The following is a 24574-nucleotide window of genomic DNA, read 5'->3' as shown; positions in this document are numbered from 1 at the left end:
ACTCTAAACCCAGGGCAGACCTGAATTTAAGTACCAGTTCTGTCACTTAATCATTGTGACCTTGAGCAACTGATTGAAGTTTCCTGTGGCTTATCTATACATGATGTTCGTACAGTAAATTCCTTATAGAATTTCTGGACCATCACGTGAAATTATATATTTGAAAAGATTATCACAGTTTCTGGAAATCATAAACCTCATTAGGGTATGTTTGTAGCTAGAAAGGATGTTCTGAACTCTACAAGCTTAGAATCTTGAAAGTCAATTTTGTTAAAGGTGATCCATTTGGTTACAGATGATCAAGAAGGAATTAGATATGCCTAATGGGCTAGTCAGATTATGACTGGGTATCTAAACCTAGAGGCTCTGCATTATTTGGAATTAATCTCTCAAACAATTCAGTAATGGCACCAAGGCAGTAAAATTTTATTTGCACTGCTAATTGAAGAGTAGATGAGGCCATACAGTGAGTGAAGAAAAGAGCAGATGTGAGAAAAGATAAATCCTTGGCAGCTTTTCTCTTTGGTCTTAAATGTCTTTCTGAAGGCTACACCCCTGTTCTTAGAATTAAGATTACCCTTATGGAAAAACCGTATGTCTAGTTTTAGAAGCTATATGTTTCTGGAACATAAATTTCTTTAATTATTTAGTCTCCTCTTACTTTTCGGAGGGAAAATTAAAAATTAGAACAAAATAAGATTCAATGATGGAGAATGAAATGGCAACCCACTCCAGTATTCTTACTTGGGAAATCCCATGGACAGAGTAGCCTGGCAGGCTACAGTCCATGGGGTCACATAAAAAGTGGACTCGACTTTGTGACTAAACAATAAAGATTAAATGAAAAATTATGACCCATGCATCCATATAAGAAGGATATTTTATTGATGAAAACAGCATGTTACAACCTATACATTGCTTTAGTATTTAGCTTAAATGGAAATCAATACATACTCAATTATTACTAAATTTAACTGCTCTCTCAATAGTTTGATTGTTCTCATCCAGCATAAACTCGTCAACACAATTCAACTCTCATTTGATAAAATCTCTAATTGCAAAACTCAATATATAGATATTGGGGAAGGAAAAAAATTCCCTCTGTACTTCTAGGTTCTTCTGACTGGGCTAAGACTTAAACTGACATTAGCAGAAGAAAAACTAAATTTAATTACATATGTTTGGAGGTTCCATAGGACTGAGGCCCAAGGACAAGTTAGAAAATTAAGACTGGTATGCCATCTGAGAGAAGAGGGTAGGGATTTGAGGCTTTAAAGGGGAGAAAGGCAATTCATATGGAGATGGGAAAACAAATGCTTGATAAAGAAATGTTTGTTATGCTGTGGAGACACTGGGACACAGAGCAGACTTTGGTCTTGAGGCCCTGACAAGTTTCCCACCACAGTAGCCCATGTTCCCTGTAGATCTCTCCAGTGAGAGGACTCTTGCTGGACCAGGCCCTTTAGCTAAAATCTTTTAGGCAGCTAACAGGGAGGTAATGAGAAAGACTTCCTGAGCCTTTTGATTCTTAAAAACAATCAGCCAAAACTAACTGTCAAGCTGAAGAGATACATTTTCAGGTGGTAAATTTTTTTTTTATCACCTAATTTTGTTTTCTAAAAAGCTGGATTGGAGCCAAGCAAGAATATCATTCCCTCAAGAGGATATGCCTAAAGTGATTTTCATGAGATTATTTCCAAAGATGCAACCAAGATTAAGGAACCTGAATTGATAAGGCATGATGAGGCTCCCAGAGACTGACTTCAGTAGAAGTGATCGCCATTCTTAGCCTGAAGGAGTGAGGGGAAGGATATTACTAGATTCCATTGAGAACTGGGGACTTCCCTGGTGGCTCAGTTGGTAAAGAATCCACCTGCAATGAGGGTTCCATCCCTTGGTTGGGTTCCATACCTTGGTTGGGAAGATGCCCTGGAGAGGGGCATGGCAACCCACTCCAGTATTCTTGCCTAGAGAATCCCTATGGACAGAGGAGCCTGTCAGGCTGCAGTCCATGGGGTCGCAAAGAGTCAGACATGACTGAGGGACTTCACTTTCACTTTCACTCCCTGGTGCAGGAGGGGACAGCTGTTGGGCTCAGCTATGAATATAGAAAAGGAAAGTGGGAATTTATAGTCAAGAAGCAAATTGGAAAGGTCATGGTGTAGATAAATGTAAAACTAGTAAAAGAGCAAGGTATTAATTCTTTGCTAAACTGACCTAACAAGAAGAGATACTAAAAGCAAAGGAGAAAAGGAAAGATATACCCATTTGAATGCAGAGTTCCAAAGAATAGTAAGGAGAGATAAGAAAGCCTTCCTCAGTGATCAATGCAAAGAAATAGAGGAAAACAATAGAATGGAAAGTCTAGAGATCACTTCAAGAAAATTAGAGATACCAAGGGGACATTTCATGCAAAGATGAGCACAATAAAGGACAGAAATGGTATGGACCTAACAGAAGCAAAAGACATTAAGAAGAGGTGGCAAGAATACCCAGAAGAACTATACAAAAAAGATCTTCCAGACCCAGACAGCCACAATGGTATGATCACCAATCTAGAGCCAGACATCCTGGAATGGGAAGTCAAGTGGGCCTTAGGAAGCATCACTATGAACAAAGCTAGGGGGAAGTGATGGAATTCCAGTTGAGCTATTTCAAGTCTAAAAGATGATGCTGTGAAAGTGCTGCACTCAATATGCCAGCAAATCTGGAAAACTCAACAGTGGCCACAGGGCTGGAAATGATTGGTTTTCATTCCAATCCCAAAGAAAGGCAATGCCAAAGAATGTTCAAACTACCACACAATTGCACTCATCTCACATTCTCACATCTCACATTAAAGTAATGCTCAAAATTTTCCAAGTCAGGCTTAAGCAATAAGTGAACCAAGAATTTCCAGATGTCCAAGCTGGATTTAGAAAAGGTAGAGGAACAAGAGATCAAATTGCCAACATCTGCTGAATCCTTGAAAAAAGCAAGAGAGTTCCAGAAAAATATCTACTTCTGCTTTATTGACTATGCCAAAGACTTTGATTGTGTGGATCACAACAAACTGTGAAAAATTCTGAAAGAGATGGGAATACCAGACCACCTGACCTGCCTCTTAAGAAATCTGTATGCAGATCAGGAAGCAACCCAGTTAGAACTGGACATGGAATAACAGACTGGTTCCACATCAGGAAAAGAATATGTCAAGGCTGTATATTGTCACTCTGCTTATTTAACTTATATGAAGGGTATACCATGAGAAATGCTGGGCTGGATGAAGCACAAGCTGGAATCAAGATTGCCAGGAGAAATATCAATAAACTCAGATATGCAGATGACACCCCTCCCCCCCCCCCCCCCCATGGCAGTAATCGTCTTGATGAAAGTGAAAGAGGAGAGTGAAAACATTCCAAAAACTAAGATCATGGCAACCGGTCCCATCACTTCATGGCAAATAGATGGGGAAGCATTAGAAACAGTGAGAGAATTTATTTGGGGGGGGGGGGGGAGCTCCAAAATCACTGCAGACGGTGACTGTAGCCATGAAATTAAAAGCCAATGGCTCCTTGAAAGAAAAGCTATGACCAACAGCATGTTAAAAAGCAGAGATGCTACTTTAGCAACAAAGGTTCATTTAGTCAAAGCTATGGTTTTTCCAGTAGTCATGTATGGATGTGAGAGTTGGTCTATAAAGAAAACTGAGCACTGAAGAATTGATGCTTTTGAACTGTGGTGTTGGAGAAGACTCTTGAGAGTCCCTTGGACTGCGAGGAGATCCAACCAGTCAATCCTAAAAGATATCTCTCTTGAATATTCATTGGAAGGACAGATGCTGAAGCTGAAACTCCAATACTTTGGCCACCTGATGTGAAGAGCTGACATTGGAAAAGACTCTGATGCTGGGCAAGATTGAAGGCAGGAGGAGTAGGGGACAACAGGGGATGAGACAGTTCGATGCCATCACCGACATGATGGACATGAGTTTGAGTAGGCTCCGGGAGTTGATGATGGACAGGGAAGCCTGGCATGCTGCAGTCCATGGGGTCGCAAAAAGTCAGACACAACTGAGCGACTGAACTGAACTGAACTGAAACTGACCTAACAAGATTCTTGTTGAATGTGGGCCAGGGTTATCAGATATTGCCTGGGGGATAATAGAGGAAATTGAGGGTTATCAGATATTAATCATGGGGCATTCTAGCTAAACTGATTTAGCAGAATTCTTGCCCGAGCTGTTTTATAAGTATTAAGATAAGCCCAAGATCAGGCCTATTCAAGTAGAGGGCTCAAAACAGCCTGACTAAGGTTTGGTCAAGGAAAGAATTCTCGATCTCCCAGCAGTACAGGTCCAGGCTGCTCTTTACTGGCACACATCAGTGTCTGCAGATATTTCATTTCTGAATTACTAGCTTGGAGCACATGGTGCAACAAGGTAGGAGATGTAAGGGATGTGGGTTTGATCCCTGGGTCAGGAAGTTCTCCTGGAGGAGGAAATGGCAACCCACTCCAGTATTCTTGATTGGGAAATCCCATGGACAGAGGAGCCTGGTGGGCTACAGTCTGTGGGTTCTCAAAGAGTCAGACATGACTGGGTACACACGCACACATACAGCTTGGAGCACAATGAAAATCAAAGATAATCAGAAATTTTGAAGGTAATAAATTCTACTAATTTTCTACTGTTTTCTGAAGTTCTGTAAGAGTAGCTGAATTTTTGTTTCATATTCTTTTAAAAAGCAATTCAAGCAGTTAATTATTTAAAAATCAATTCAAGAAACAATTTCTTAGCATCAACTAAGTGCCAGAGATAATGTCAGTCACTGAACACACATAATTCAATCACAGGTAAAATTTACCTTCAAGGAAATCATGCTATAATAACTACCCAGAAATATTATTTATGATTATAATGACAAAGGAAGTACCAAGAGGAAGAGTATGTGCTTTTACTCTCCCCATCCCTGGTTAATTTCATAAAAAATATTTTTTTTTTTCTACAGTGTCATTCCCTCAAGTTCTTGAACCAAACCTGACAGAGCCTGGTAGGAAAGAAGGTTTAAAATTATTTTTTTCTTATTTTAAGATCATTCCTCAAAAAAGTTCTTTCTTTATTTACAATATTGTGCAACCTTCTCCATTACCTTCAAAAGTGTGCTCATCTACATGAGACCACTTCTTCCATAGTTCCATGAAAGTGAAAGTGAAAGTCACTCAGTCATGTTCAACTGTTTGTGACGCCATGGACTATACAGTCCTTGGGATTCTCCAGGACAGAATACTGGAGTGGGCAGCCTTTCCCTTCTCCAGGGAATCTTCCCAAGCCAGAAATCAAACCCAGGTCTCCTGCATTACAGGCAGATTCTTTACCAGCTGAATCACAAGAGAAGCCCTTCATAGTCCCATAGTTGGAACTGCATTCTATGCTGAACTTTAGACAAATTGAAAGAGATATGACATGTGCCTCAATTCTATCTTCTTTAGGATCAGATGCTTTCCTTGTTCACTCTAGTTAGTAGAGAAAATCCTACTTCAAAAAAGGAAAAGATCTAACATCCAAGCACAAAAGCTTCCCCCTAATACCCACTGATTTATAAATATTATCACTAAAACCCCTTTCCCCCATAGACATGAATACTGCTCACTGCTCACAATTACACTCCAGTTCATCCCATTCCATTGGACCTTATGTTTCAATTTATGAACACCCCTCCAAGGGAATTAACCTTACACATGGATCAGGTCCCTTAATTCAGGGTTTCTTCCTGTTTTCCACCCAGTCTTTCAGCCCATTTGAACATAGCCTGAAAGATGAAGAAAGGTTTCATGCAAGAGATAGTATTTGAACCAGGTTTAAAAGGACAACTCAGATTTCTATGAAGAATGAAATGAAAGAGAAGAAATAACATTCTAACTAGAATAGGTGTAAGACATCTAAACACTTAGTACTTAAAAATATGATCTGTATATACTGATAAAAAATTATCTCTAAGACATTCATGAATGAGAAAAACTGGGAGAAAAGCAATTCATAGTGTGTTGTCTCTTTAATTTAAAGTGAACAAGCAAAAATACATATATTTAAATAAATTTATACATATAAGCAAAATGTTTTTGCAAATTGATTTGGAAGAACCTCTGAAAAAGGAGTTCATGATCTGAGCCACAGTCAGCTCCCGAGCTTGTTTTTACTAACTGTCTAGAGCTTCTCCATCTTTGGCTTCAAAGAATATAATCAATCTGATTTCATTATTGACCATCTGGTGATGTCCATGTGTAGAGTCTTCTCTTGTGTTGTTGGAAGAGGGTGTTTGCTATGACCAGTGCATTCTCTTGGCAAAATTCTACTAGCCTTTGCCCTACTTCATTCTGTACTCCAACGCCAAATTTGCCCATTACTCCAGGTAATTCTTGACTCCCTACTTTTGCATTTCAGTCCCCTATAATAAAAAGGACATCTATTTTGGTGTTAGTTCTAGAAGGTCCTGTAGGTCTTCACAGAACCGTTCAACTTCAGCTTCTTTAGCATTACTGGTCGGGGCATAGGCGTGGATTACCATGATATAGAATGGTTTGCCTTGGAAATGAGCAGAGATCATTCTGTTGTTTTCGAGATTGCATCCAACTACTGCATTTCAGACTCTTGTTGACTGTGATGGCTACTCCATTTCTTCCAAGGGATTCTTGCCCACAGTAGTAGATATAATGGTTATCTGAGTTAAATTCACCCAGTCCAGTTCATTTTAGTTCACTGATTCCTAAAATGTCAATGTTCACTCTTTCCAACTCCTGTTTGACCACTTCCAATATGCCTTGATTCATGGATCTAGCATTCCAGGTTCTTATGCAATATTGCTCTTTAAAGCATTGAACTTTACTTCCATCACCAGTAACATCCACAACTGAGTGTTTTTTGTTTTTTGTTTTTGCTTTGGCTCCATCTCTTCATTCTTCCTGGAGTTATTTCTCCACTGATCTCCAGTAGCATATTTGGGCACCTACTGACGTGGGGAGTTTATCTTTCAATGTCCTACCTTTTTGCCTTTTCAAACTGTTCATGGGGTTCTCAAGGCAAGAATACTGAAGTGGTTTGCTATTCCCTTCTCCAGTGGACCACATTTTGTCAGAACTCTCCACCATGACCCACCCATCTTGGGTGACCCTACACAGCATGGCTTATAGTTTCATTGAGTTAGACAAGGCTGTTGTCCATGTGATCAGATTGGTTAGTTTCCTGTGAATATGGTTTTCAGTCTGTCTGCTCTCTGACAGAGAAGGGTAAGAGGCTTATGGAGGCTTCCTGATGGGAAGAACTGACTGAGGGGGAAATTGGGTCTTGTTCTGATGGGCGGAGCCATGTTCAGCAAATCTTTAATCCAATTTTCTGTTGAGGGTTGGGGCTGTGTTCCTTCCCTGTTATTTCAGTCAGTTCAGTTCGGTCACTCAGGCGTGTTCAACACTTTGTGACCCCGTGAATCACAGCACGCCAGGCCTCCCTTTCCATCACCAACTCCCGGAGTTTACTCAAATTCATGTCCATCGAGGTGGTGATGCCATCCAGCCATCCCATCCTCTGTCGTCCTCTTCTCCTCCTGCCCTCAATCCTTCCCAGCATCAGGGTCTTTCCCAATGAGTCAACTCTTCACCTCAGGTGGCCAAAGTATTGGAGTTTCAGCTTCAGCATCAGTCCTTCCAATGAACACCCAGGACTGATCTCCTCTAGGATGGACTGGTTGGATCTCCTTGCAGTCCAAGGGACTCTCAAGAGTCTTCTCCAACATCATAGCTCAAAAGCATCAATTGTTCGGTCCTCAGCTTTCTTCACTGTCCAACTCTCACATCCATACATGACCACTGGAAAAACCATAGCCTTGACCAGATGGACCTTTGTTGGGAAAGTAATGTCTCTGCTTTTTAATATGCTATCTAGGTTGGTCATAACTTTCCTTCCAAGGAGTAAGCGTCTTTTAATTTCATGGCTGCAATCACCATCTGCTGTGATTTTGGAGGCCAAAAGAATAAAGTCTGACACTGTCCCTGTTATCTACCTGGGGGCCAAACTATGGTAGAGGTAATGAAGATAATGGCGACCTCCTTCAAAAGATCCCATGCAGGTACTGCTACACTCAGTGCCCCCAGCCCTGCAGCAGGCCACCATTGACCCACGTCTCCACCGGAGACTCCGGACGCTCCCCGGCAAGTCTGGGTCAGTCTCTTGTGGGGTCACTGCTCCTTTCTCCTGGGTCCTGGTTAATGACAACTTCCTCCAAAAGGGCTTATGCCATACACAGGTCTACTGCACCCACAGCCCGAGCCCCTTGCCCCTGTGGCAGTCCACTGCTGATGCGTACCTCCTCAGGAGACACTCAGACACAGTTCTGTCTCAGTCTTGTGGGATCTCTGGATCCTGGTGCGCACAGGTGTGTTTGAGCCCTCTGAACGTTTCCAGCAGGTATGGGATCTGATTCTAAACGTGATTTCGCCCCTCTTACCATCTTGCTCCGGAAGTTGATGATGCACAGGGAGGCCTGGCATGCTTCAGTCCATGGGGTCGTAAAGAGTCGGACACGACTGAGCAACTGAACTGACTGACTGACTGACCATCTTGCTGGGGCGTCTCCTTTGTGTTTGGATGTGAGGTATCTCCTCAGAGGCACTCCCCCACTGCACAGCCACTGCTCCTTATTACCAAATTCAGGCTTAAACTGAAGAAAGTAGGAAAAACCTCTAAACCATTCAGACATGACCTAAATCAAATCCCTTATGATTATACAGTGGAAGTGACAAATAGATTCAAGGGATTAGGTCTGATAGACACAGAGCCAGGAGAACTATGGACAGAGGTTCATGACATTGTACAGGAGGCAGGGATCAAGACCATCCCCAAGAAATGTCAAAAGGCAAAATGGTTGTCTGAGGAGGCCTTACAAATAGCTGTGAATAGAAGAGAAGCAAAAGGCAAAGGAGAAAAGGAAAGATAAACCCACTTAAATGCAGAGTTCCAAAGAATAGTAAGGAGAGATAAGAAAGCCTTCCTCAGTGATCAATGCAAAGAAATAGAAAACAATAGAATGGGAAAGTCTAGAGATCTCTTCAAGAAAATTAGAGATACCAAGGGAACATTTCATGCAAAGATGGCCTCAATAAAGGGCAGAAATGGTATGGACCTAACAGAAACAGAAATTATTAAGAAGAGGTGGCAAGAATACCCAGAAGATCTATACAAAAAAGATGTTCATGACCCAGGCAACCACGATGGTGTGATCACCAACCTAGAGCCAGACATCCTAGAATGGGAAGTCAAGTGGGTCTTAGGAAGCATCACTATGAAAAAAGCTGGGAGGTGGGTGGGAGATGGAATTCCAGTTGAGCTATCTCAAATCCTAAAAGATGATGCTGTGAAAGTGCTGCACTCAATATGCCAGCAAATCTGGAAAACTCAGCAGTGGCCACAGGACTGGAAAAGATCGTTTTCAATCCAATCCCAGAGAAAGGCAATACCAAAGAATGTTCAAACTACTGCACAATTGCACTCATCTCACACGCTAGTAAAGTAATGCTCAAAATTCTCAAAGCCAGGCCTCAGCAGTACATGAACCGTGAGCTTCCAGATGTTCAAGCTGGTTTTAGAAAAGGCAGAGGCACCAGAGATCAAATTTCCAACATCTGTTGGATCCTTGTAAAAGCAAGAGAGTTCCAGAAAAATATCTACATCTGCTTTATTGATTATGCCAAAGCCTTTGATTGTGTGGATCACAACAAACTGTGAAAAATTCTGAAAGAGATGGGAATACCAGACCACCTGACTTGCCTCTTAAGAAATCTGCATGCAGGTCAGAAACAACAGTTAGAACTGGACACGGAACAACAGACTGGTTCCACATCAGGAAAGGAGTATGTCAAGGCTGTATATTGTCACTCTGCTTATTTAACTTATATGCAGAGTATATCATGAGAAATGCTGGGCTGGATGAAGCACAAGCTGGAATCAAGATTGCCAGGAGAAATATCAATAACCTCAGATATGCAGATGACACCACCCTTATAGCAGAAAGCAAAGAAGAACTAAAGAGCCTCTTAATGAAAGTGAAAGAGGAGAGTGAAAAAGTTGGCTTAAAACTCAACATTCCGAAAACTAAGATCATGGCATCCAGTCCCATCACTTCATGGCAAATAGATGGGGAAAAAAATAGAAACAGTGAGAGAGTTTATTTTTGGAGGGCTCCAGAATCACTGCAGATGGTTACAGTAGCCATGAAATTAAAAGACGATTGCTTCTTGGAAGAAAAGTTATGACCAACCTAGACAGCATATGAAGAAGCAGAGACGTTTCTTTGCCAACAAAGGTTCATCTAGTCAAGGCTATGTTTTTCCAGTAGTCATGTTTGGATGTGAGAGTTGGACTATAAAAAAAGCTGAGCACTGAAGAATTGATGCTTTTGAACTGTGGTGTTGGAGAAGACTCTTGAGAGTCCCTTGGACTGCAAGGAGATCCAACCAGTCAATCCTAAAGGGAATCAATCCTGAATATTCATTGGAAGGACTGATGTTGAAGCTGAAACTCCAACACTTTCGCCACCTGAGGTGAAGAGCTGACTCATTAGAAAAGACTCTGATGCTGGAAAAGATTGAATCAGGAGGAGAAGGGGAAGACAGAAGATGAGATGGTTGGATGGCATCACCGACTCAATGGACATGGGTTTGCGTGCACTCCAGGAGTTGGTGATGGACAGGGAGGCCTGGTGTGCTGCGATTCATGGGGTCGCAAGGAGTCGGACACGACTGAGAGACTGAACTGAACTGAACTGAAAGGTGGTTAGTATGGATAGAGGAGAAAAAGGGACAAGGAGGAAGAAGACTGGAAAAAAGGGGTGGGGAGCCAGATTGCAGAGGTGTTTGGTGTCCACTCTAACATCTTTGGTTGTTTTGGAAAAATCCAACATGGAGATCTGAGCAGAGGACTGAGAGATCTGATCCCTATTTTAAAAGATTTACCTTAGTGACTCGCTGAAAATAAATGTGAGATTGGAGGTGTGGGCAAGAGTAAAATCTGAAAAAATAGTCAGGATATTAACTAAAAAACATGCATACACAACAATGTAAGAGCTATAAATTCAGATTTTGGGAGGGATTACTGAAGACTATAGCCTGGGAGATACCCTCTCAGCTAGTTCTGAAGAATTGCTCTAAAAAGGTATGGGGAAGTCTGTATCTCTCTCTATATATATGATTTTGGTGAAAAAGGGTCATGCAACCAAGCACACAAATCTGTAGAAGGTTGCGGCTAAGTCACAAGGAACAGATGTCTCTCTTAATGATTTTAGGGCCCCTCTAGTTATGAGAAGATGCAAGAATTTGAGTTCAAAAGTTTCTCATGAAAACATCTAACTATCTGAAATTCTATTTTGTCAGTTTTCCCAAAGCACAGTGTGTTCCTTTCCTAATTTCCATCCATTACTCCTTTCAGGGTGTGTTAAAGGTCAGCAATCACAGTGGCTAATGACCTAATTCTTATAGAGCTGTATGGTGGTTGGCAAGAGTGTATTTTTTAGTTGGCAAGAAGTTTTTCAACTATTCAGGCAATGGACCATGTTGACTTGGACAAAAATGAAAGTGATGGATTTGTGAGAAGTAGCCATAGAGCTGACAGGATTTGGGAATGGTAAGTGAGAGAGGGGAGTAAAGGATGATTCCACAGTTTGGGAGCTGAGCAAGTCAATGAATGTTTTCCTTGGAATTTACTCACTTCGGATACAAGTTACAGCAAAGGGAGGATAAGAGTTTAATTTTGAAAAGTTGTATAGACATCTACATGGAGATAAGTAGCAAATGTTGAATTTTAGGGGAGCATTCCAATATAGAGATAACACTCTGTACCCTATAAATGGTTTATTCTGTTCTTCATGAAGTATAACTTTCATTCAGTATTTTTGCTTAAGCATCACTTTCATAGGCATTTCTAGATTGATTTATACCAAATATCAATGTTCCCCAAATTTTAGTCCTCTACTCTTCATTATGATAATTCAAAGGAATTATCTCCACATGACATATTATACATATGTTTTTGTTTGTTTTCTCTATCCCTCCATCAGAATAAAATATAAGCTTCATGAAAGAAAAAGATTTATTAGTCATAGCATTGTCCCTGGTAATTGCCTAGCACATAAAATAGTTAATCAGTAAGTACTTTTGAATCAATAGTGCTCATTGAGATACTTATATGCTTCACATATTATTTTTTGAGTAAAATAATTATAATTATTCACATATTTTTCCCAAAACGCCTACCCAAGCATCTAACATTGTTCTTTTTTTTTTTGCTATTTTTATGAAACACATTTAATTAGCAAATAGAGAACTGAGTGGTTTGTCATTAACTTCGACTTAATGCAAATTTATTTTAGCAATTTATTTTGCACATTTGTAGGTAAGGATAATAAAAGCCCTGGGTAGGATTATTAAATAGAGGGAGCCTTCTGAGCATTCCAAATGAGAAATTATGTAGTCTACACAGGTACTTCCTTATATCTGGTGCTTCTTTCCTTCCTGGACATTTAGAAGACTGTATTTCTTTGAAGGAGGAAACAGACAGAACAGGCTCCACCTTGAGAGCAGGACTCCATCTTGGGTCAGACTGAGAACTTTGGGCTATATGCCCAGTATCTATGGAAATGACATACCAACTGGAAAACCAGACCCCCCTTCCCCGGATGGAAGAGCCCCAGGGCTCGTATCTAGACTCTCCATCGCCTAAAAGAATACCTTAATTATCTGTGTAACCGAATAGAATCATGAATTCTATTATGCTTATGGGGTATGACCACAGGTCTATTGATAATTGTCCACTGTTAACCAGCTAGGCTTAAGGCATACTAATCATGGGTTTAAGGCATACGAATCACAGGTTAACTTTGATTGTATCTTTCTTTACTTTTGTTCAGACTAGTTTCAGAGAATTTGGGGAGGTGGGTTTGAGTACGTACACTTAGGGTATATAAGGTTTTCACAAAAACTGGTCGGGGTCCTTGGCTAAGAGGAGACTCTGCCTTGGGCCTGCCAATGTAATAAACTGCACTCCACTGTCTGCATTGTTGTCCTTTTGAGTGAGTTTTTTTCCCAGAACACGTGACTACAACATTTTAACCACTGTGTCTGTGTCCTTGTCAGACAAAGGACAGAGGACAGTCCTCTTGATGATTGCCCATTCAGACAAAACATGTGCTCCTGGAATGGGAACCCAGAGCATGGTCTCTGACCCAACACTGCAACCTAACCTACATTGAAAACTAGAGCAGTCAGAACAATGGGAACCAAGTGGAGTCAAATATCTGTGGTGATAGAAGGCTCTTGTAGCCCTCTCTCTAAAAAGGAACATTCTTTCAGTATTACCTAGAGGTCTCATTTTGATTTTGTACAGTAAAACATTGCTGTTGCAAGTGACTAGAGGTGAGGCAGAGGGGAAAATGTGTATGAATTCATCAGTTGAGATGGCAGACTATACATCTTTAACTTATTTAGGTAAATCTCTAGGAGCATGACTGCTGGATCATACAATACTTCTACGTTTAGTTTTGAAAGAAGTTGCCAGACTGTTTACCAAAATGCCCATATTATTTTGCATTCTCACTAGCAATGAATGAAAGTTCTTGTAACTTTGGATCCTACAGAAAAAGAGACAAAAGCCTGATTTTTCAGGGAGTCAATAAACTAAAAACTACATTGTGCCTTTCAGTAAATCACTTTTACAAGAATAATTACTGAATTACTCAATAGGTAAGACAGTGGATCAATAGCTATGTTTCACATTTACTGCCTCACTCCTCATCATCTACCAAAGAAACATTTCCAGTATAAATTCTGCCTGTACCGGACTCCATCCAGCCACAAAAATTATGGAAATCTTTGTTCTGCCTAAGGACTCTTAAAAGAAGACAATCTTGGAGTCAGTTTCTTGGGAAGAGGCTTATTGGTTACAGAATCTTTTGAATACATGATGAAGAAGCATAAGCAGTTGGTTCCAGTTTCCATTGGAAGATTTGGTCTGTAGAATTTTGAGTCCCTTAAGTATCTCATTAAACCTTAATGCATAATCTATGTTTCATTCTTAAAATATTTTTCTTCTTGCTGTGCATTTGATTACTTTTAACTACTGACTTTGGCCACTTAATGCAAAGAGACAACTCATTGGAAAAGACCCTGATGCTGGGAAAGATTGAGGGAAAGAGGAGAAAGAGGTGAGAAAGGATGAGATGGTTGGATGGCATCACCAACTAAATGGACATGAATCTGAGCAAACTTCAGGAGATACTGAAGGACAAGGAAGCCTGCCATGCTGCAGATCATGGGGTCGCAAAGAGTCGGATATGATTTAGCGACTGAACATTGACTTTATAAGTTGAAGAGCAGCCACTTGCTTGATAATTCCCTATTAACTCCAGCTTCAGATCCCACTACCACAAAGTAGTATAAATTAAATTCAGTTCCTATCATTACTTTTGGAAAATCTTCCTCCCATTTTCCTATCATTTTAATCTCATTTTAAGGATTATCATCATCTCTTTGATATCCTCACAGAGCAGGAAAAATATGCCATGATCATTTTCCCTGCAACCTTTTTCATGGTCATGTCAGGTACCCTAAGACACTAAAAGAAAAGCAAAATAACTGTGATAATGGTTTCTAGCCTGACTGCCTGTGGTGTCTGTGTTGGAGTTTTGGGGGGGGGGGGGAAGTTTATAAATAATTCCATATTCAACAAAGTATCCATAATACATTCAACTTCACTTCCCCAGGAGTATAATTTATTCTATAATTGAAAAATGAATGAAAAGATCCATGAATTATATAAAGAGCTTGCTATACGAAAGAATACAAAACAAGAAGAGAAATAAAGAACAGATGTCTGGGCGTTACAGGTATAAGACATGTAAAAGTAATTTTGAAAAAAAATGAACTTGAAATGGCCTTGAAAGTTGAGTAGAACTTTGACAGGACATGAAGAAGGGAGAAATAATTATATCCAAAGACAACAGTATGAACATTCTAGTATTCTGGCCTGAAGAAGATGCTAATAGAATCTGGCCTGGGAAGACTCTAATAGGATATTCCCACATAGTTTCAACCTTTTTGTCATTCTCAAAATGTGATATCCCTGAACTGTTAGCATCTATATATTCTACAAATTTCAAAAATGCATATTCTCAGACCTCATCTCAAATCTCCTGAATCATAATCTCTGAAAGGAGGTCCATATTCTGTGTTTTAATTAGCCCTGTATACAACTCCAAAGTACATTGTTTGAGATTCACTGATATAACTCATTCAAAAGATTGTATCAAAAGATAAATTAAATAGAACTAATTGAGATCTAATATCTATCCAGTCAAAGCATTATAATAATATATATTTCAGAAATGTCACAATTGGAGGTATTAATGAATGTCTATATCATATATAAAGTTTAATTTTACAACATTACACCACTCTATAGGGCTTCCCTGGTGGCCCAGGAGTAAAGAATCCACTTGCAATGCAGCAGATATGAGTTCGATCCCTGGGTCAGGAAGATTCCCTGAAAAAGGAAATGGCAGTCCACTCTAGTATATTTGCCTGGGAAATCCCATGGACACACACATGAGCCTGGCAGGCTACAATCCATGGGGTCACAAAGAGTCAGACATGATTTAGTGACTAAACAACAACACAGAACAAGCTTAAGTAAAACCATTTGCAATTTCAGGCATAATCATGTATAATTCCATAAGTACAACTCAGTTATAAATAGAAGCTCATTTATATTTTTCCACATCACATTCTGTTAACCATAGAATCACTGTTAATTATCTGGCATGTCATTTCACTAACCCCAGTTGTCCTTGAAAAAAACGAAATCCACTTTATTCTCTTTTGGATGCCTACTAAGAAATCATACTCACCTAGTAGTTTTCCTTTTTAATAAAAGAATACCACTGTGTTGTATTCATGTTTAGCATGAATCAAATGTTACCATTTGTCAAATTGTAATTTTCAGAAAACTCTATGAAATCAACAGCATTATCACCTACATTTTGCATATAAGGACACAGAGACACAGAAGTGGTAAGGAGCGCACCCAACATTCTTCACCTAAGAGGTGAGAGAACCAGAATGAGTGTCCCAGAATCCATGCTAACTCTTTTTCTTTGTAATATGTTAAAATCCTCTTTGTTTTGTTTAAGTCAGAATTATTAAGGCATCCTGTACATAGAGTAAAATTCACCATCTTCCATAGGCCAGTCACTATCCACAGGTTACATTTTCTTCTTTTACAACAATGGTTGTCAAACCTGGTTCCCAGATCAGTATCATCAGCATCACTTGGAAGTTTGTTAGTCCACTCCAGTCTTCCTTTCAGAAACTCAGTAGGGGGTGAGAACCACAGCACATGTCGTATTTATCAGAATTAACATCAGCATCGTTTTAATATGTTGAAGTGAAACTGGTACCTCACCTCTGTATTCTGCCTCCCCTACACTCTTGACTCCAGTGTATACTGAGAAAAGCTATCAGGCAGGTCCCAATTCAGAGACATTCTACAGAATATCTGACAATGGTTCCTCAAAATTATCAAGATCATCAGAAATAAGAAAAACTGTCACAGTTGAGAGGAGCCTAGGAGATATAAGAACTAACTGGAACAGAAAAAGATATTAAGTAAAAAACTAAGGGAAAGGGCTTCCCCTGTGGCTCAGTGGTAAGGAATCCACCCGCAATGCAGGAGACATTAATTTGATCCCTGGGTCGGAAAGATCCCCTGGAAAATGAAATGGCAACTCACTCCAGTATTCTTGCCTGGAAAAATCGATGGACAGAGGACCCTGGTGGGCTAGAGTCCATTGGGTTGCAAAAGAGTCGGACATGACTTAGCAACTAAACCACTACCATCAAGGGAGTAAAAATCAATATATTAAGGTTAACTAAAGTGCATATATCAGCAACTGAATGGCCATGAGTTTGAGCAAACTCTGGGAGACAATGAAGGACAGGGAAGCCTGGTGTTGCTGTAGTTTATGAGGCCACAAAGAGTCGAATACGACTTAGTGACTTAATGTATTAATACTGGTTCGTTCGCTGTAACTAATGCACTGTGGTAATATAAGATTGTTTTGCCAAAAGTTTTGCTTTTGTTTTAGGTTCAAAGGATTCGTTAACCAACAAAACTGCTTGCTAAACACTATAAAAAAGTTCAATATTTCATAGAGGATTATTTAACTTAATTTCAATAAACAATCATTAGAAGAAAGGAAAAATAGAAATAGAGAAAAATAGAAGCACAGACATCACCAAATTGGGCTGATCAATATCAAGAGTCAAAGACGGTGCTGGGAAGTCCCTTGTCAATAGCAATCTGGAGTTCCAATCAGGAAAGAGTCCCAAACAGTGCTTCCCGTCCACAGGTGAGACCAGATTGCAGTGTCAGGGGCTCATGCTTTTAAATCCAGGCCACAAACTGATACCATCATCAGTCTGAGTGCAAAATTGCAGTTCTGGTTTTACTTTAACATTTTTATGTTTCATCTTGTGAGTTAAGAGAACTTCCACACCCTAGGCTTTAACCCAACCCTCAGGGGCCGGAGAAAATTCCAAGAGCCATTCTCTATCTTATCTGAAGTGCCTCTCATCTCCCTGGTAACAATCCATGCACTCACAAGTCAGCAGAAAGCTAGCAAGTCATCAGGGACGTGTTCAGACAGATCAGAATGAGATCAAAGGCTTATTTTGCTTTCTTGCCTCTGAAGCCTGAACAAGATTGCTTCCATTTTAGTTTCCCTAAGAAAGATATCAGAGAAAATTAGATACGGGGTATATGGGAACTCTCTTCACAATCTTTCTGTAAATATAAAACTGTTCTAGGGCTTCCTTGATGACTCAAAGGTAAAGAAACCACCTGACAATGCAGGTTCAATTCCTGGTCCAGGAAGATCCCACATGCCTCAGAGCATCTAAGCCTGTGTGCCGCAACTATTGAGCCTGTGATCTGGAGCCCGGGAGCCGCAACTATTGAGCTCTTATGCTGCAACTACAGAAACCCATGTGCCCTGGAGCCTGTACCCCACAGCAAAAGCCATCACAATGAGAAGCCTGCACACCTCAGCTAGAGAGTAGCCCCCACTCTCCTCAACTAGAGGGAAGCCGGTGCAGCAATAAGGGCCAGCACAGCCAAAAACAAACAAGTAAATACATTTACAAATGTTCTCAAATTAAAAGACTACTGAAGTAAACAACAAAATAAGAATTTAAAAGTTAGGAAAAAAAGAGAATAATATGTCAGAATAAGCTCAAAGTGTATAAAACTCAATATTACAAACAAACAAAAAAATGGAAGAATTCTTAGAGAAAAGGTCTTTTAATTTTGTTTTTGACATGACAGATTAAAATTGAGGAAGACAAGCAAAATAAACTAAGAAAAATATCACACACATAAACAGTATTGGATATGAGAACAAGTGATTTGTGAAGAGATGAGACATCTATGAATACCTTTTTTGCCAATAGATTTTAAAATAGATTAAATTGAGACAGTTTTGACAAAATATAATTTTAATCAATAAGTACAAAGAAAAATATCAAAGCATTAGGTTTTAATTAAATTTCTTTAATGATTATTAAATACTATACTGTTACAATGTAAAGAAATTTAATAAGCACTTACATAATGCTACAACTATTAAATAAGTTTAATAAACAATTTAAGACTTTACACAAAACAAATATCAGATTTAATTATTTTACAGGGGATGTCTATTAAACATGCAAAGAAAAAATATTCGTTAATATTGTTTTAAATTTATAACGGTGTTAAAAGTTATGTTCTCATTGATTCCAGTAAGCAGAGCTAAAACCTATAAGGATTTTTAAAGCAAGCAGCAGAGCAGCAAAGAAGTAACATTGAGAACTAAATGGAAAACTAGACTTCAAGATTTATTATAACTCTGAACACCTTTCTGAAACATATTCCAAGTGTTACGGAAATTCAAAGTTTTCTTTCTAGGTTAGGTATTTTCTGAGCATTCCAAAAGAAAATATTTGAATTTTGTGTGTAGGAAAAAGTCCTCGTATGGACTGGGGGCAACCTCAAAGTATCATTCTACTTCCTCCTCTCCTCCAGTCTTTCTCCTCCACCCCTCCTCCCCACATCTTCCTCATCCTTCTTCTTTTCTCTCTCTCTCATACACACTCATTTACTCACACACACATACACATATTCACTCGCACACACACAGCCAAGAAAGAGTCAATCCCCTCTCTACCTTATAGGTTTGAAAAGGGACAATAGATCTATTTAAATTTCAATTTTTCTTTTCAGGAAAAATATCACCTCTGACCAGTAGGTGGCATCAAATAGCTATGAAATATGCTTGCTACTGCTGCTGCTAAGTCACTTCAGTCGTGTCCGACTCTGTGCGAACCCATCCCTGGGATTCTCCAGGCAAGAACACTGGAGTGGGCTGCCATTTCCTTCTCCAGTGCATGAAAGTGAAAAGTGAAAGTGAAGTCGCTCAGTCATGTCCGACTCTTCGCGACCCCATGGACTGCAGCCCACCAGGCTCCTCCGTCCATGAGATTTCCAGGCAAGAGTGCTGGAGTGGGGTGCCATTGCCTTCTCCATGAAATATGCTTAGATGACTGCAAAGTCAGAGAAAAACTTAAAAAGGTCATGCCATACATTAGCTTTCCTTAGTGAGGGGGTGAGGACTCTGCATCTGAATTGAAATAATATTACATAGATCTTTTAACCTTCTTTAAGGATAACTTGTTAATCATTAAAGAGCATAGCAAAATGCTTCAATTATAAATTCCATAATTAAATATACGACTTTATCATGTGAATTAGTTTATCTTTGTTGAAAAATAGCATTGCTAATGTCATTTGTTCAGACATTTGTATCATCAATGGATAAGGTCCCGGACATTTTAAATCATTAGATACTAGACATAAGAGTGCACAAATAAATTTTCTATCTACATGCGTGTCTCTGTTTTTTAAGTTTAGGTCGAGGCCATGAGGTTAGGTATGAGCAGCTAATTTAATTTCAATCAATTAAATGTTATCAATTTATGGGCAAGTATCTGGTGGCTCAGACGGTAAAGCATCTGCCTACAAAGCAGGAGAGCCAGTTGGATCCCTGGGTCAGGAAGATCCCCTGGAGGAGGAAATGGCAACCCACTCCAGTACTCTTGCCTGGAAAATCCCACGGACGGTTGAGCCTGGTAGGCTACAGTCCATGGGGTTGCAAAGAGTCGGACACGACTGAGCAACTTCACTTCACTTCATATTTCAAGCACTGCAAGATACTGATTATGCAGTGATAGCTATCCTGGCTGTCAAAGAATTCAAAATTGAGAGGGAAGACAAAAATGTAAATAGGCTGCTGAAAAAATATAACACTGATCTCATGAAAATTTAACACTTTCCAGAAGACCTCAGAAAAGGATAAGTCGACAGATAGCAGAGGAGAAGTGATGTCAAAGCAAGGGTAGGCCAGCAGAGCTGGGATGGAGTGGAGTAATATAAAATGAGAATAACCTAGTTGAAGGAAATAACATACATAGGGGTGCAGGAATAAGAGTCTCATGAGTTATTGAAATCAAAAGAAATGTGTTGTGGCTGTATCCTTGAGAAAAGAATGGGTGTGGAAAGTGGTGAGAGATGAGGCTCAAATCATGCAGGGATTCGTAGGTGAGTTTAGATGATTGACTAGTATCATATAAGCAATGAGGAGCCAATGAAAAAAAGGGTTTCAAAAAGTTGTTCAGTTGCTAAGTCATATCCAATTCATTGCAGTCCATGGATGGACTGCAGCATGGCAGACTTCCTAACCCCCACCACCATTGGCTCCTGGTTTCAAGAAGACAGATATTATACTTAGCTTTGATTTTTTACGTGATTTCTTGGGCTGAAGTGTGAGGGAACACAGATTGGATAGGAACAATATCAGAAGCAGTGAGAGGCGTGAAGAGATTAGACTATTCCAGTAAGTTGATGGTGTCTCACCTAGGAATGGGACATTTGGTAGGTAGACTCAAAAATAGTTAATGCTAGATAGGCTATTGAGGAAGGAGATGGTATGATATGCAGACACCTGGACTAAGCAATGGAGAGAATGATCTAGGTAAACAAGGCTAGTCTCAGGCAGAAGGCAAGATGCTCCTTTTAGACCTACTAAATGTGAGATGCCTCTATGGCTGTCCTGACCCTCACCTTGGAGTTCATCCCAGTGAAAGGCACTCGCATTCAGGCATGCGTTTTTGCCTTACTCTCCATATCCAAAGGATTACAAAGCTCAATATGTAAATCCCTCTATAAATCCTCTTGAAACTATTCAGCTCTTTTCATCCCCACCAACCCCCCTTAAACATTATTATCTCTTATTTGTTGTTGTTTAGACACTCAGTGCTTCCCTGACAGCTCAGTTGGTAAAGAATCCACCTGCAATTCAGCAGACCCCGGGTTGATTCCTGGAAGATCTGTTGGCGAAGGGACAGGCTACAGACTCCAGTATTCTTGGTCTTCCCTTGTGACTCAGCTGGTAAAACATCCGCCTGAAATGCAAGAGACCTGAGTTCTATCCCTGGGTTGGGAAGATCCCCTGGAGAAGGGAAAGGCTACCCACTCCAGTATTCTGGCCTGGAGAACACCATGGACTGTATAGTGGATGGGGTCGCAAAGAGTCAGACACGACTGAGCAACTCGCACTTTCCATCACTCACTCAGTCGTATCCAATTCTTTGCAATCCCACGGAGTGTAGCCTGCCAGCCTCCTCTGTCTAGGGGATTTTCCAGGCAAGAATACTGGAGCGAGCTGCCGTTTGCTTCTCCAGGGGATCTTCCTGACTCGGGAATCAAACCTGCTTTTTCTGAATTGCAGGAAGAGTCTTCATTTACTGCTGAGCCACTGGGAAGACGTCTTCTTTTATTTTTTTTTTAAATTTTTTTTCCATTTATTTTTATTAGTTGGAGGCTAATTACTTTACAATATTGTAGTGGTTTTTGTCATACATTGACAAGAATTAGCCATGGATTTACATGTATTCCCCATCCCGATCCCGCCTCCCACCTCCCTCTCCATCTGATTCCTCTGGGTCTTCCCAGTGCACCAGGCCCGAGCATTTGTCTCATGCATCCAGCCTGGGCTGGTGATCTGTTTCCCCCTAGATAATATATATGTTTCGGTGCTGTTCTCTCAAAACATCCCACCCTCGCCTTCTCGATGTCTTCTTTTATTTGGATAACTGCAAAAGGCTCTGAACTAGTGTACCTGATTTCATTCTCCATTTACTGCAATCTCTTCTCTACTCTGAAGCAAGAGTGAGTTTTTAGTACATAAATCTGATCTTGTCACCTCCCATCATAGTCCTGCTACTTAAAACCTTTCAATAGCTTCTCATTGTTTTCAAGATTAAGACCAAATCCCTAAATTAGTCTACAAATCCCTGAATGACCTCATTTCTGCCCTTCTAGTGACAGGTATCATCTTTCTCTACTCCTTCCCCTTTCTCCTCCACTCCAACAAACACTGGCTTCTTTTAGTCCAGTATCCTCATTCTCCTTCAATATGCTCTGAACATCACGCTTTGTCTGTTTCAACTCTTTCTCATTCTATTGGCCACAGGTTTACAAACCAGTTCCTTAGGAAAAAAGCTCTTCCTAACCTATTTAGCTCAAACACTTTCACAGGTCCCCGTAGCACTACACCCCTCTTTTCCTGCAGTTGTCAAAGTTGCACTTTTGCACGTGTATATGCAATTACAATCGCATCTCCTGAGCTACCAAGCTTCAGGTTTCAAGACTAAAGACTAGTTCTGATTTAACTCACCTTTGGGTTTCCAGAACCTTGTCTGACGCTGGCAGATTGGGAGCATAGATACTTCTAACTTCCTGAAAGAATAAATATAAGCAGAGTAGTACACTTTATGTATAGATATGAAGCTTAAGAAACAAGCCTGAGTGGGTCATATGATTCAGGTATCTTTAGAATAAAAATAATAATTGCAGTTATAGGAGTGAATCAGATCACTTAAGAAATGCACACAGAATGAAAAAGAAAGAAAAGGAGAGAAGGAAGGAAGAAAGAAACTCAAGGCTGTGTTGATCACTGTTCTAGTTGTTATAGAAACATAATCTGTGTTTAAGCAGGAAAGAAATCTATTCTAGAAATTTCCAGTGTGTTTTAGAGAATCCAATTCAGGGATCCAGGCCTGGAAATAGACAGGAACAGCACTAAAGACTATAATGAGGGATTTCTAGGGAAATACTGAAGTTCACACAGATTCTGCCACTCCACTGACACCAAAATAAACACCAGAAATTTTGCCACTCCAGTCGGCACAGAGCTAGAGTCCTCATCAGGAGGTTAATGCCCCAAATACCTGCTTCCTCATCTTCACTGAATTTACGATTCTAGCACCTCAAAAGTGTTTCTGATAGGCATAACCTCACCTAACTCACATGCCTCACTGCAGTAGCAAGGGAAACAGAAAATAAATGTTCAGGCCATTATCTTGATAAGTTGCAATATAAGACATTATATAAATATAGAGATATCAGTCCAAAGAAAATAAGTACTCCCCTCCCACAAATAAATACATGCTATGATGGCTCAGAAGGAATTGCTGAGAATATCCCTAGTTAAGGAAGCAGAACTATCTAAATAAACAGAGGGGTCAAGGGGACAACCAGGAAGATGTGTCACTAGAGACAAAAATCTGGAAAGAGTGCTCTTTTTTGAAATATTTGTTTATTTAGCTGCCCCAGGCCTTAGTTGGGTCATGCAGGATCCATTTGCTGTAGTGCATGGACTCTGTAGTTGTGGCCCACAGATTTAGTTGCTCTGTAACATGTGGGATCTTAGTTCCATAATCAGGGACTGAACCTGCATCCCTTGCATTACAAGGCAGATTCTTAGCCACCGGACCACCAGGGAAGTCCCAGAGAAGAGTGTTCTTGAATAGGAGGATCAGTAATCTCAAATGCTACAGAGAAATTTAATAGGGTACAGACAGAGGAGTATCCATTGAGGACCAGCCAGGAGGTCGTTAGTCACCGTGGAGGGGCCAGTTTCCGGGAATAATGATGTAGAAAGCAAATTGTAGTATATTAGTGAATGAGTGGGAGGTAAGAATACAAAGGAAATGTAGGATGTTATTCAAAAAGATTATTGAAGAACTAGCAACATGTTACGGAATTAAAAAGGCTTTGCTGTTATCACTTTTCCTGAAGGGAGCGATCTCAACATGTTAAATGGACCCATTAAAGCAGAACGGTTGAAAATGTTCAGAAAGGAAGATATTAGTAGGGGAAAGTCCCTGTTGTGATGCTCAGCAGAGGTTGAAGACCCTACTTCAAGGAGGAGGAGGGATACATGTTCTACCAAAAAGGCAGGGAAGGAACAAAAGAAATATGGATGAATGAATTTGCAGATTTGCTGGCAGGAACAGTGAGAGCAGGTTTGGTACAGTAGGCTTTTGTTAAATAGAAGGTGGAGAGTGTTGGAAATAGAGGATTGGAGAGTAGCAAGCATATTTATTTCTATGGGCAACACCCACA

General features: G+C 40.1%; 1 protein-coding gene across 2 annotated transcripts in view; it reads right to left on the bottom strand.

Annotated features, from left to right (window-relative positions):
* Positions 1-17463, bottom strand: part of SULT1E1 (sulfotransferase family 1E member 1) — a 46693-nt gene extending 29230 nt beyond the window's left edge. Inside the window, exon 1 of one of the 2 annotated variants that reach the window (XM_061145836.1) lies at positions 17306-17463. The gene's annotated coding sequence lies outside the window, so the exon portion shown is untranslated. The remainder of the gene's footprint in view (positions 1-17305) is intronic. The other variant, XM_061145837.1, reaches the window with a different exon arrangement.
* Positions 17464-24574: the final 7111 nt, after the last annotated feature.

This window comes from Dama dama, chromosome 6, assembly GCF_033118175.1.
Source record: "Dama dama isolate Ldn47 chromosome 6, ASM3311817v1, whole genome shotgun sequence".
Classification (NCBI taxonomy): Eukaryota; Metazoa; Chordata; class Mammalia; order Artiodactyla; family Cervidae; genus Dama; species Dama dama.
Note: the sequence above shows the minus strand (reverse complement) of the source record. Positions and strands in the feature narration are given on the sequence as shown.